Source organism: Crocodylus porosus, unplaced genomic scaffold, assembly GCF_001723895.1.
Source record: "Crocodylus porosus isolate Cpor-Errol unplaced genomic scaffold, CroPor_comp1, whole genome shotgun sequence".
NCBI classification, from domain to species: Eukaryota; Metazoa; Chordata; order Crocodylia; family Crocodylidae; genus Crocodylus; species Crocodylus porosus.
In genome coordinates this window covers 10,751,682-10,762,140 of record NW_017728950.1, presented here as the reverse complement: position 1 = coordinate 10,762,140, position 10,459 = coordinate 10,751,682, and positions in this window count along the sequence as shown.

Here is a 10,459-nt window from a genome sequence, read left to right as displayed (position 1 = left end):
GAGTGGCCCTCCTCTGGACCCTCTCTATGCTGTCCACATCCCTCTTGAAGTGCGGCGCCCAGAACTGGACACAGTACTCCAATTGCGGCCTGACCAGTGCCGCACAGAGTGGGAGGATCACCTCTTTGGACCTGCTTCAGATGCATCTGTGGATGCATCACAAAGTACGGTTGGCCTTCCTGACTGCCTCCCCACACTGCCGGCCCATGTTCAATGACGACTCCAAGATACTTTTCCGCCTCTGTGCTGACAAGAGGGGAGTTCCCCAACCTGTAGGTATGGTGCTGGTTGTTCCTCCCCAGGTGCATCACTTTGCACTTGTCTGTGTTGAATCCCATCCTATTCTCATCCGCCCACCCTTGTAACCTGTCTAGGTCCAATTGAAGCCTGTTGCTTCCTTCTAGTGTGCCCACATCCCCCCACATCTTAGTGTCATCAGCAAATTTGAACAGGGTGCATACAGTACTTAAGACAAAAAAGTATCACAAATGGTCCCTATGAGTGTTTCAGAGTTTTAAAAAATGGCCTCCCAACAGTTTAAAGCTCAAAAGGAGAGAGCCCACTGCAAATCTTTTACATCTCTATGTATTGGGAGTTTCCTAAGGCTGATTGGATATTCTTTCCTTTTGGGTACCTTAGTATGGCTGCTGATCTCTGCCAAGGTGTTTAACTATCCTCTTCACTCTGTCCCCTTCTCTACTACCTTCTCCTCTAAGATCTGCAGTGATTAGGCTCCTTTCCTGCAGATCTCAGGAGCTGACAGTATCCTCTCTCAAAATGAACAATCTTCCAGGTCATGATGCTGAAGTGAGTGTGCATAAAATGTTTTGGTATTTTCATGTAAAAATACAAACTATGTTAATTGATCTCATATAAACACTCCCCATACATAACAGCTTCTCAGCACAGAAATACCTCCAGAGTACACAGTAGTTTGGGAGCTCCCAAAAGACAAATGACAAATCACTTATGCATTTGGGATTTTACCTACATTTCTGCCCAAGGACCAGAGATTGCATTCCGTGGCTCTTCCTTACCCTTCCTGTGTTTTCTTTTCCAAGTCTCTAGTTTTTCCAGTTCTTTCTCTGCCTTCATTCTCAGGTGTGTGTACACACATGCCTCCAAAACAATGGTTCTGTCTTGTGCACCCAGTCCCAACAGAAGCCAGATAGGATGGCTATATGTAAAGGGCTCCTAGGTTTATTCATCCATACCCCCATCACCTAGAAAAGAACAACATATATACACCCATTAAAACACCACTGAAAACAAACCTAAGATCTCACATTAAGACTTTTAGTAGAAAACTGCAGATGTGAACACCAAGTAGAATGATTGAAAAGTTATTGACTGCTTCTTGATCTCAACTTCACTGAGGAACAGTAAATGTTGTTGTATTATTTCAGACCATTCTAGTGTTTGTTACCAAGATTTCTCAGTCTTGACTGGATTTAGTTCAAGGCCTAAGGACAAATAACCCAGAATTTTTTACAATAGGTTATAGTAGCACAATGTTATATTTTATATGGCAAAAGCTTCTGATGTGACATAGTATTTGCAGATTTTAAAATAGCACTTCATGGTATATTGCATATTAAAATATGCATAGGAACTAGTAACAAGTTATAATGTTATTGTTCAAGTTGGTGAACGAAAGAAGATACACTTTCAATATTAGGGCATAATCCTACAGCACTAACAGGCAACTTCCTCAATAGCAGGTATAGTCATGTGGAAGAAAATGAGTTGTGTGATATCAAAAGAAGTCAGTGGCCAATATTAGTGGGACCAATATCAGTGGGACCAGAGTCAGTAGTGTGTGTTATGCCAAGTATCACCTGTCATGAGGTCCCTATTTTGTATCAAAGACAAAACTTAAGTTATAAGCTCTGTGTGATGGGGATCATTCTTTTATTCTGCTCTTGTATGGTACTTAACACAATGGGATCCACAGTGATCTATGGCAAGACTTCCTTGATGCTATAGTAAAACAACCATTACCAGTGATAATTAATGAACATCTCTTAGGAAGTATTAAAATGGAATCTCACTTCTAAAACAAAACAGTTCTATTTATGGACTTGAAGCACTACACATGCGCAAAGATTTATGAAACTGCTTTGAAAATTCCTTTTAAACTCCCTCTCCCTCACACACACGTATTACAAAAATACATATTTATTTAGCTAAAGTATTGTCTTTTAAAAGTGCTATCAATGTACCAGATCACCTCAACTACCACAAGATGGTAGTATATCTGAGCATTACTATTATTCAGCTATCCAACTGGGTGTAATGCATGGAGTTTTACAAATCATAAATATTATAATATTTACACTTATTTTAAACCATCCATTGTATTATTTAAAATATATTTTAAAAGCCTATAAGTTTGAAGAATATCACTATCAATAGAATGCAAGTTAACTTATCAGACACAATTTACCACATATAATAACCATCTCATCCAACCCAAAACTGCTGCCTACCCTCAGAACTCAGAAGCTCTATCAAAGTAGCAGCAATCACAGCGTGCATAAGTTTAAACTACTCAGGTTCTAAAGAGTGGGCAAATTTTAGAACCAAGAGTATCCGAGACTGAAGCAAACATGTTAACAGATTGCTTGTTTGCTGTACTTCCCAAATTAGCACAATGTGATAAGACTTGCCAGTAACACACAACTGATACAAGAGTGCACAGCTTGGAATTCATAACCTGGAAGGGAAGTGTCTGGGAACACGGAATTTGTACAATTTGAAGAGCTGGGTTTCTGTTTCACTGCTAAGGAAGCTTTCCCTTAGACTACACAGGGCATGTGTACACACCACGGGGTTTAATCCTCATTAAATTAAATAGGTTTATAAAATTTAAACTTGTTTATTTTGGAGCTTGCACCAGTGTTTACACACACTTGGTTTTTGAACGAATTAAACCCAGTCCCCAGCCAACACTGCAGGAGAGTGGGACAGTCCAGTACTGTCCCCCCAGCCTGGGACCCCCTAGCCCGTGCTTTGCCAAGAAAATAAAAAAAAGCGGAAGCAATTTGAAAGCAGAAGCAATCTGAAGGGGCTCCTGCAAAAAAGTTGCAGTGCCATCTGGTGGACTAAGAGGCTCATTACATGTCTTTGAGTGCCCTTGTGTTTGCATGCAACGAATCCATGGATGTGATGCTTTAATTCACAGCGAGATAAACTAAATTACGTTCAAGGAGTTGAAATACCACAACAATAGGTTTGGACTGTGGACCTAAAATAAATGTAAGTTTGGGTAATATGTGCTCGAGTTAAATTTAAATACAAGTGCTCAACATATATCATATTTACTCAAATATAAAACAAGGTTTTTTCTCCCCCAGTCAGCATAGGGGGAAAAAGCCCCTTGTCTTACATTCACATACAAAGAAACCTAATTAAAAAAACTATCATTAAACTGGTGCCAAAAGCAGCATGTGCTCAGTAATGGAAACCCACTATAAAGTTGATTAAATGCAGACAACACTGAGCATGACTATAAAACACATGGTGTTTACTGAGCAAACATACTGATGGGGAACCTGTGTGTGTGTGTGTGTGTAGTTGTTTTCCTAGGAGGGAATGGACACAAGGCCTGAAGATATTGAAATATTATTAGGCTGGTACTCAGAGAAGTCAGAGTAAGCTCCAATACCCTCCTTTAATGCCAAAAAAACTGATGGGAACCTTTGTTTTTTGTGTAACCCTTAAAAAATGGGTAGTTGATACCCCAGGAGGGAACTGGCACTAGGTCTAGAGGTACTGCAATACCAGGCTGGTACCAGGACTACAGCCAGCCCTGACACCCTCCCCTTTGTGCCAAAAATAATTGATCTTAGCCATAAGGCTGACATGGTAATGGGAACCTACCACAAGGACAGGTTAATGCAGCCCATCTAAATAAGATATGTGATAGTGCCCTTTGTGCTTAGTCCCCCTGCAGCACTGATTCTTTTTCGAATCATAGTGAGCCTCTACACTGAATACTTTTCAACTTCCTCTTCACTCTCACAGCTGAGCTGTGCCTTTCTTTCCATTTCAAATGATTCCTGTTTCTTCACCAGCCTTAAAGGTCTGACAAACATCACCAAATGGGGCCCCAAACAGTTCACCCAGAATTTCTCTGTGCCCCCTCTCTCACCCTGCCACATATGATTAGTATGGCCCTGCCCTCCATGAAGTGGAACTGGACGAGGTTGCCTTGTATCTCACCTGCATATAAATTCTTGGAGGATCCCAGGACTCATGACAAGAACACTTCAGTTCAATCATGGTTGGGGAGCTAATTAGTACCTGGATCTTTTAAGGTGCAGGGGGAGCTGGTATTGGAGTACACACATATACTGAGCAGTGCTGAGCTGTGGGGTAACCATGGTTTGAAAGGCTGTTGACAGCCAAATGAACCATATAGTAAATAAGGAGACTTTTGCCTCTGGGCTAATATCATGCTTAGTTTGTACTATACATAAGTAGCTGCCACAGTGCTGCTTCACAGTATATTTATGGAGTACCTGTGCTAAAACTTGCATCAGTTAAAAAAAAAAGTAAAATGCATCAATTCTGGGTGAACCTAGTCTATGGGTACCCATATTAGAAGAGTCAGTGTTTTCAAATTTACTCCTCACTTCCAATGTGCTCAGGGATAACAGGATCCAACATTAAGGGGTGGGGAAGAGGCTGCAAGGGGAAGAAGTTGGGGTGGTGGGGAGAATAAGGAGGCCACCTGACCTCGCCAGATTTATTTTCCTGCTGTAACAGCCGGTGGGGGACAAATTCAAGGCAAGCATCTAATGATTAGATTCTATACCTGGCAAATTATAACAAATGTATGCATTTTCCATATATAGAATCTAATCACTGTGGGGGGGATCATCTTATATCTGAATACATATAGTAATCAGTTATCAGTAGCATGGGAAAGTAGAATAGTCTGTCAGTTAAGGCACTCAATGCTACTAGTAATTGACCAGGGCAGGTGTTGATAAGTGCTTTTAGAAAACACTGATAGTAGTCACAAGTAACAGCTGTAGTACCTTGATGTTATATCTTTTGATGAAAGAAACTGAATTATATACAGCTAGTTAGAATCCTGTGAAAGTATAATGTGTTCTTGTTAACTGAACATATTAAGTGCAAGTGGCGAATCACTTGTTGCCAGTCTTGGACATTTGCAAGGGGCCTTTGACAAACTAAAATGTGGCTGAAACGAGATCCCAAAAGCCTGTTTTTAGTGACTACGCGGTAAGCCTTTGCAGAAGTGACATTAGCTTGGTCCTAGAAGGAAATAAAGCAATTAACACATCTAGCAAAACCAGGCCAAATTAAACAGAGCAAAACAGCTGCAAGAAAAATTATAAAATAAGGCCTTTGTAGCAGGTTGTCACTCCTTTCAGTAGGCAGTTTATTTTTCCTGGGGCAAACTTGTTCCCACAGAGAACAACATAAAACAGACAAGTATACAAACAGCAAATGGATAAACCAAAAAAACCTGTGGTCCTTCCTCAGACCCTGAGGCTGCATCCAGACAAGTGGATATATGTACCTGTTGCAGCACGTCATAGCAGTTTGAGACACTGCAAGAGGCGTACTAAGAACAACAAAATGTTCCCCGCACTGCAAGTGGCACAGGGTGTGCTCCCCAAGGGCCCCCTGAAGCAACTTGAGGCTAGGTCCTCCAGAGGGATACTCTAGCACACAGCCAGAGCATCTCTATGGCTGCCACATGCCCCACACTGCTTTCACTGAAACTTTTGGAACTGAACTGAACCAGTGTCAATTATTTGGGCTGTCTCCCCAATTCTACAAGGGAGAATTTCTTACCTCCTTCCCTCACTAACATGGAATACTACTTGCCACTATCCTGTTTTCTTTTTTTTTTTCCACCTTGATTCATTCCTAAGGCCACTTTGTTTTACAGCTTGTCTAAGAGACTTGATACAAATGTGTTAATTCTAGCAAAAACATATCCAATTCACTTGGCTACATAAATCACTATTCATATTTTTCGAACTAAATTATAATAAGATGTATTTGATTGATCTATTTTAAGGTGTATGGCTCAGGGACTGGAGCCCAGCTGCAGGGGCAATAGCCTGCCTGCCTAGGAGTACTGGGCCAGCTGACAGGGGTGATGGCTGGCCATGGAGAAAGTTAAAAACCCCAGGGAGGGTAGTGGAGGGGGAAGGCTGTGGTGCTGAAGATGGGGTTGTCCTCTCAGGGTGCGTCCACACATGCAGGCACATGCAATTGCAGCAGCTCAAATAACAGTGGCACAAATTTTGTGCCGGAGATCTGTGCCTTTGTACTTTGGTGTGGGGCAAATTGTGCCACTTGGGACAAACTGATCCTGCCCAGCTCCTCCCAGATGTTCAGCCAGGGGGAGCTAGAGGCTAGGACCAGCACCTGTACTGGTCCCAGCAGTATAAAAACCTGCCCTGGTGAGTAGCTCAGGGGCTACTTGCCCTCAGGAGCTTCTAGCAGAGGAGCCTCTGGGAGAAAATTGGCTATGCCTCTTCCTGTCCCAGGCTGCTGCTGTTGTTGTTGTTGCTGCTGCAAGCTTGGTTTTAGAAACTTCTGGGGAGAAGATGGCCAGGCCCCTTCCTGCCTCTGGCTACTGCTAGCTGCTGGCTTATCCCCAAAAGCTCTAAGAATAAGTTGGCCATGCCCCTTTCTGTTTTGGGCTGCTGCTGTTGCTGCCCCCCTATGGGGGGGGTCCCCTGCTACATAGCACTGCCCCCTTAAGGGGCGGGGGGCACTGCACTGCACCGCAACGCAACCCAGCTTCTGCACTCCTGTTTCGGCCTGCTGTTTAGCCTACCACCAGGGCCGCAGTCAGGGGACAGCCTGGGGGGGAGCTGAAGAGAATGATCTATTTGAATGGTCCCCTCCTCCACCATCACTGCTGGAGCCTAAAGGTGCCTTGCCTGCCCCAGCTGCCTTGGTAGGCCATCCCCTGCCTTCACTTCCACTTTCACCCGAGGCACACCCTGAATGGCTGAACTGGATGGCTGCTACCACCGCTGCTGCTGTTGCTGTTACTGTTGCCATCTGTTCTGTTGTTGTCTCCTCTCAGAAGAGAGGGAAATTACCTGCTGCATGAACTTTCACCACTCAAATGACACCTGTACTGGATTACTCCCTAATTGACTGATTGCTCCTGCCTCCCCCACAGCTGTCTCACTGCATTTAATCGTGCCATTGAAATGCACAGGTTGACATGGTGCCTCCGTGCCTGCATCCACGTCTACCCCTACTGTTCTGCTGCTGAGTGCCTGGCTGGAAGCCTGAGGGGCTCCTGGACTGATCTTCAACAAACAAAGCCCCTTCATGGCTCCAGCCATGTTTTACATCTGATTCAGCAGCCTTCCCGGTGTCTCTTTGCTCTTGTATGGTAAATCCCATGGTCCACTCCTCCTGCCCTGGTGTTTGTTGTGCGGCTGAGTAAGCCAGCTCAAGTCTCCCCAGCCCTTGTGTGTGTGTTCCCCCTCCCTCACATTCCCCAAGCGTAGCCCTCCTAGTTTTTCTCCTGTGGGGCTGTAGGTCAGTGAGCTTCAGCCCCCTTCCCCCTGCCCCTATTAGATTCGCCAGCCCCACTGTATATTTTGGTTTTCTTTATTGTTTTTCCCTCCCTCATGTGAAGAAATGGCAGGACAGGATCATCTGGGGGGGAAGATGCCCCCACAAGGCTTCCTGCAGACCCCAGTATGGGGGCAGATCCCAGCCAAGCCCCCAAGGGGATGCATGCCCCTGCAGCCCCCATCCCGGTCAAATCAACCTCCTCTGGGAATAGAGAAACCTGCAACCTCCACTGCAGGGGCAGGTGGGACTCTGGCAGGGAGCCAACAGAGCCACGGGGTCTCCCCTGGCCAGGCCCCACCCCTGGAGGGGTTCCCAAGCCCCCTCCCCCACCATCAGGGACCAAGGGCAAGGGCAGTTGGAAGGGCTCCTCTTCAGCCTCCTCTACAGCTGGGGGTGGGAAGGGCAAGGGCCCTGCCCCCAAGCCTAGTCCACTGGCACCTGAGGGGACCAGGTGAACTATACCAGCCCTCACACCCACTCAGCCTGTCTTTGGCTCTACCCCTGGCCCACCAACACGGCTCCACAGTAGGGAAACCACAGCTATGCATACGTGGCTGCAGGATGACTTGAAGCCATGAGGCCTGGATTGCCAGCCCTTCCAGTTTGGGCAGTGGGGCCCCCTTTCTGGAACTCAACCACAGGCACGGGATGAAATGCCAACTGCCCAAGTGGGAGAACCTGCACTTTGGGACCTAGGTGCAGGCCCTGGCTTGAGTAGTGGGGGTCCCCAAGATCGTGGCGGCCTCCTGCTATCATGACAAGGGGGTCTTTTTCCTTGCCTCGGAGGCCACTGCACAAAAGGCAGTGGAGAAGGGGCTTGTGGTGGAAGATGAGTATGTCCCCCTTGAACCCCTAAAAAAGCTGGGGGACCAGGTAGTCCTCAGCTCTGTCCCTCCCTCTATCACTAATTGGGCCCTGCTCCCCCAGCTCCAAACCCCGGAGAGTTCTCTCTCCAGCGGTGGCCCTCTCACTGAAGTGCTGAGACCCCAGCATTTGCCACGTGCGCTCCTTCTGTCATCAAGTTATGATCTAGCTGGTGGCAGGAGCACGGCTGGAGGCTGAGGGGTGCCTTGCGATTCCTTTTCAGGGGGCCCTGGTGATGGTTTTTTATATGTTGGGGGACCTGTGATATATGCTGTGATATATTTTTTATATGCTGTGTGCCACACTTGCATCACAAGTGCCCCATGGGCCAGGAGGAGAGGATATCCATGGGTCCCACTGGCAAGAGGGGTGCCCCTGCCACCAGTACCCCTCCCCCCCCAAAGGGCCCCCTGGCCACATCATCCAGTCCCTCTGTGAGCTTAGGGGACTCCACCCCCAAACCAAGTTTGGCAGGCTCCCAGGAAGGGCAGAAGCAGCCAAGGGGAGAGAGGGAGCAGAGCTCCCCTGTCCCTAGACATGTCCCCACTGTAGCTGCGCCATCCCCCCAATCCTCACCTTCTCCTAATGGAGACTGTTCATCTGAGGACCACCCCATGACTGAGTGGGTGCAGGTTCCTCTAGGCACAAGGGCAAGACGTAGGCCCGGGCGCAGCTGGAGCCCTCTGTGGAAGACTCCTCCCCACTCCAAAGACCACCACACTGTGGGGGGGAAGGAGCAGCCCAGCTTCTGAGGGCCTCCCTGGCTGCACCTGACACCCTACCCCCCCACCCCAAAAAGATCAAACAGGTGAAGTTTTTGGGCTGCTAGACAGCTCTGAGCAGGAGTACCTGGAGAAGGCCCCTCACTCCAATGACCACGGCCTATCCCTGAGACTATGGGTGCCAAGGCTGAGGCCAACCCAATGGAAGGTCCATCAGTGGACCCCCCCCCCTCCAACAATCTAGGGGAGATGGGGGCCCTGGGGTTCACCCCAGTAAGTTCTGATGGTGTGGGGGGAAGTCCCCTTTCTCAGGACCCCGAGACAAGCACTGATGCCATCCTGGTGCCCAACGGGTCTTCTCCTCCCCCTTCCCCATCAAAACCCGCTACTAGCCTGCTCAATGGTCCCACACCAGAGGGGATCAGCATGGGGTCCCTGGACCAACTGGTGGCAGCCCCAGTTGAGCAGGGAGTGATCTGGTCTGGGATCCCATGCAGAACCCCCAGGGTTCTAGCTCTGCCCTGCCATCTTGCAAGGGAACCCTGCCCCAGCTCCTACCCTTGCCTCACTTTCAAGGGGCTGCAGAGCTTTCCCAATCCCAGCCAGACTTCGGGGTTTTAGTGAATCAGGGTGTTCAGACAGTACCTAGGAAGCCCACTGAACCACAAGGGGAGAATGCTCAAGAACGGGCAAGTCTGTGGAGCCCATGGACCTCTCAGTTCCGGCAGTCCCCAGAGGTAAGCAACTTGCATTTCTTGACCGTGAGTACAGCTGGCAGTCTGCCAGCAAGGTACAGCTTGCCTTGGACCACTGGGGAGATTTTGACAGCATCCTCACCACTGCAAGAGCACTGGCGGGGGAAGGCAAAGGGCCCAAAAGCTGCAATACCCGGCTCTATAGGTGGGCCCGCAGTTTCGTAGACGGGCTCTATACTTATGGGAGGGGGCTGTGTGAGCCAGTGAGCCCCACACGGGGCGTTGAGATGTGCAAGGCCCCTGCTGAACTGTCTACTCTACCCCCACAGCCATGAGATCATTTAAGACTGTGACCCTCAACATCCATGGCTGCAGGAAGGGTCTCCCAAGATGCCAGGTGCTCTCCTTCCTTCAGGGGGAGGATACCCCATGGTATTCTTGCAGGAGACCCTGATGACTCCAGTCAACTAGCCTAATTGGCAGCTGGAGTAGGGAGGTAGGGTCTTTTTTAGTCACCTCTTGGCCACCTCTTGTTGGGTGGTCACCCTGTTCTCCCCAGGCTTGCAGTTAGAGGTTCACTAAGACGTT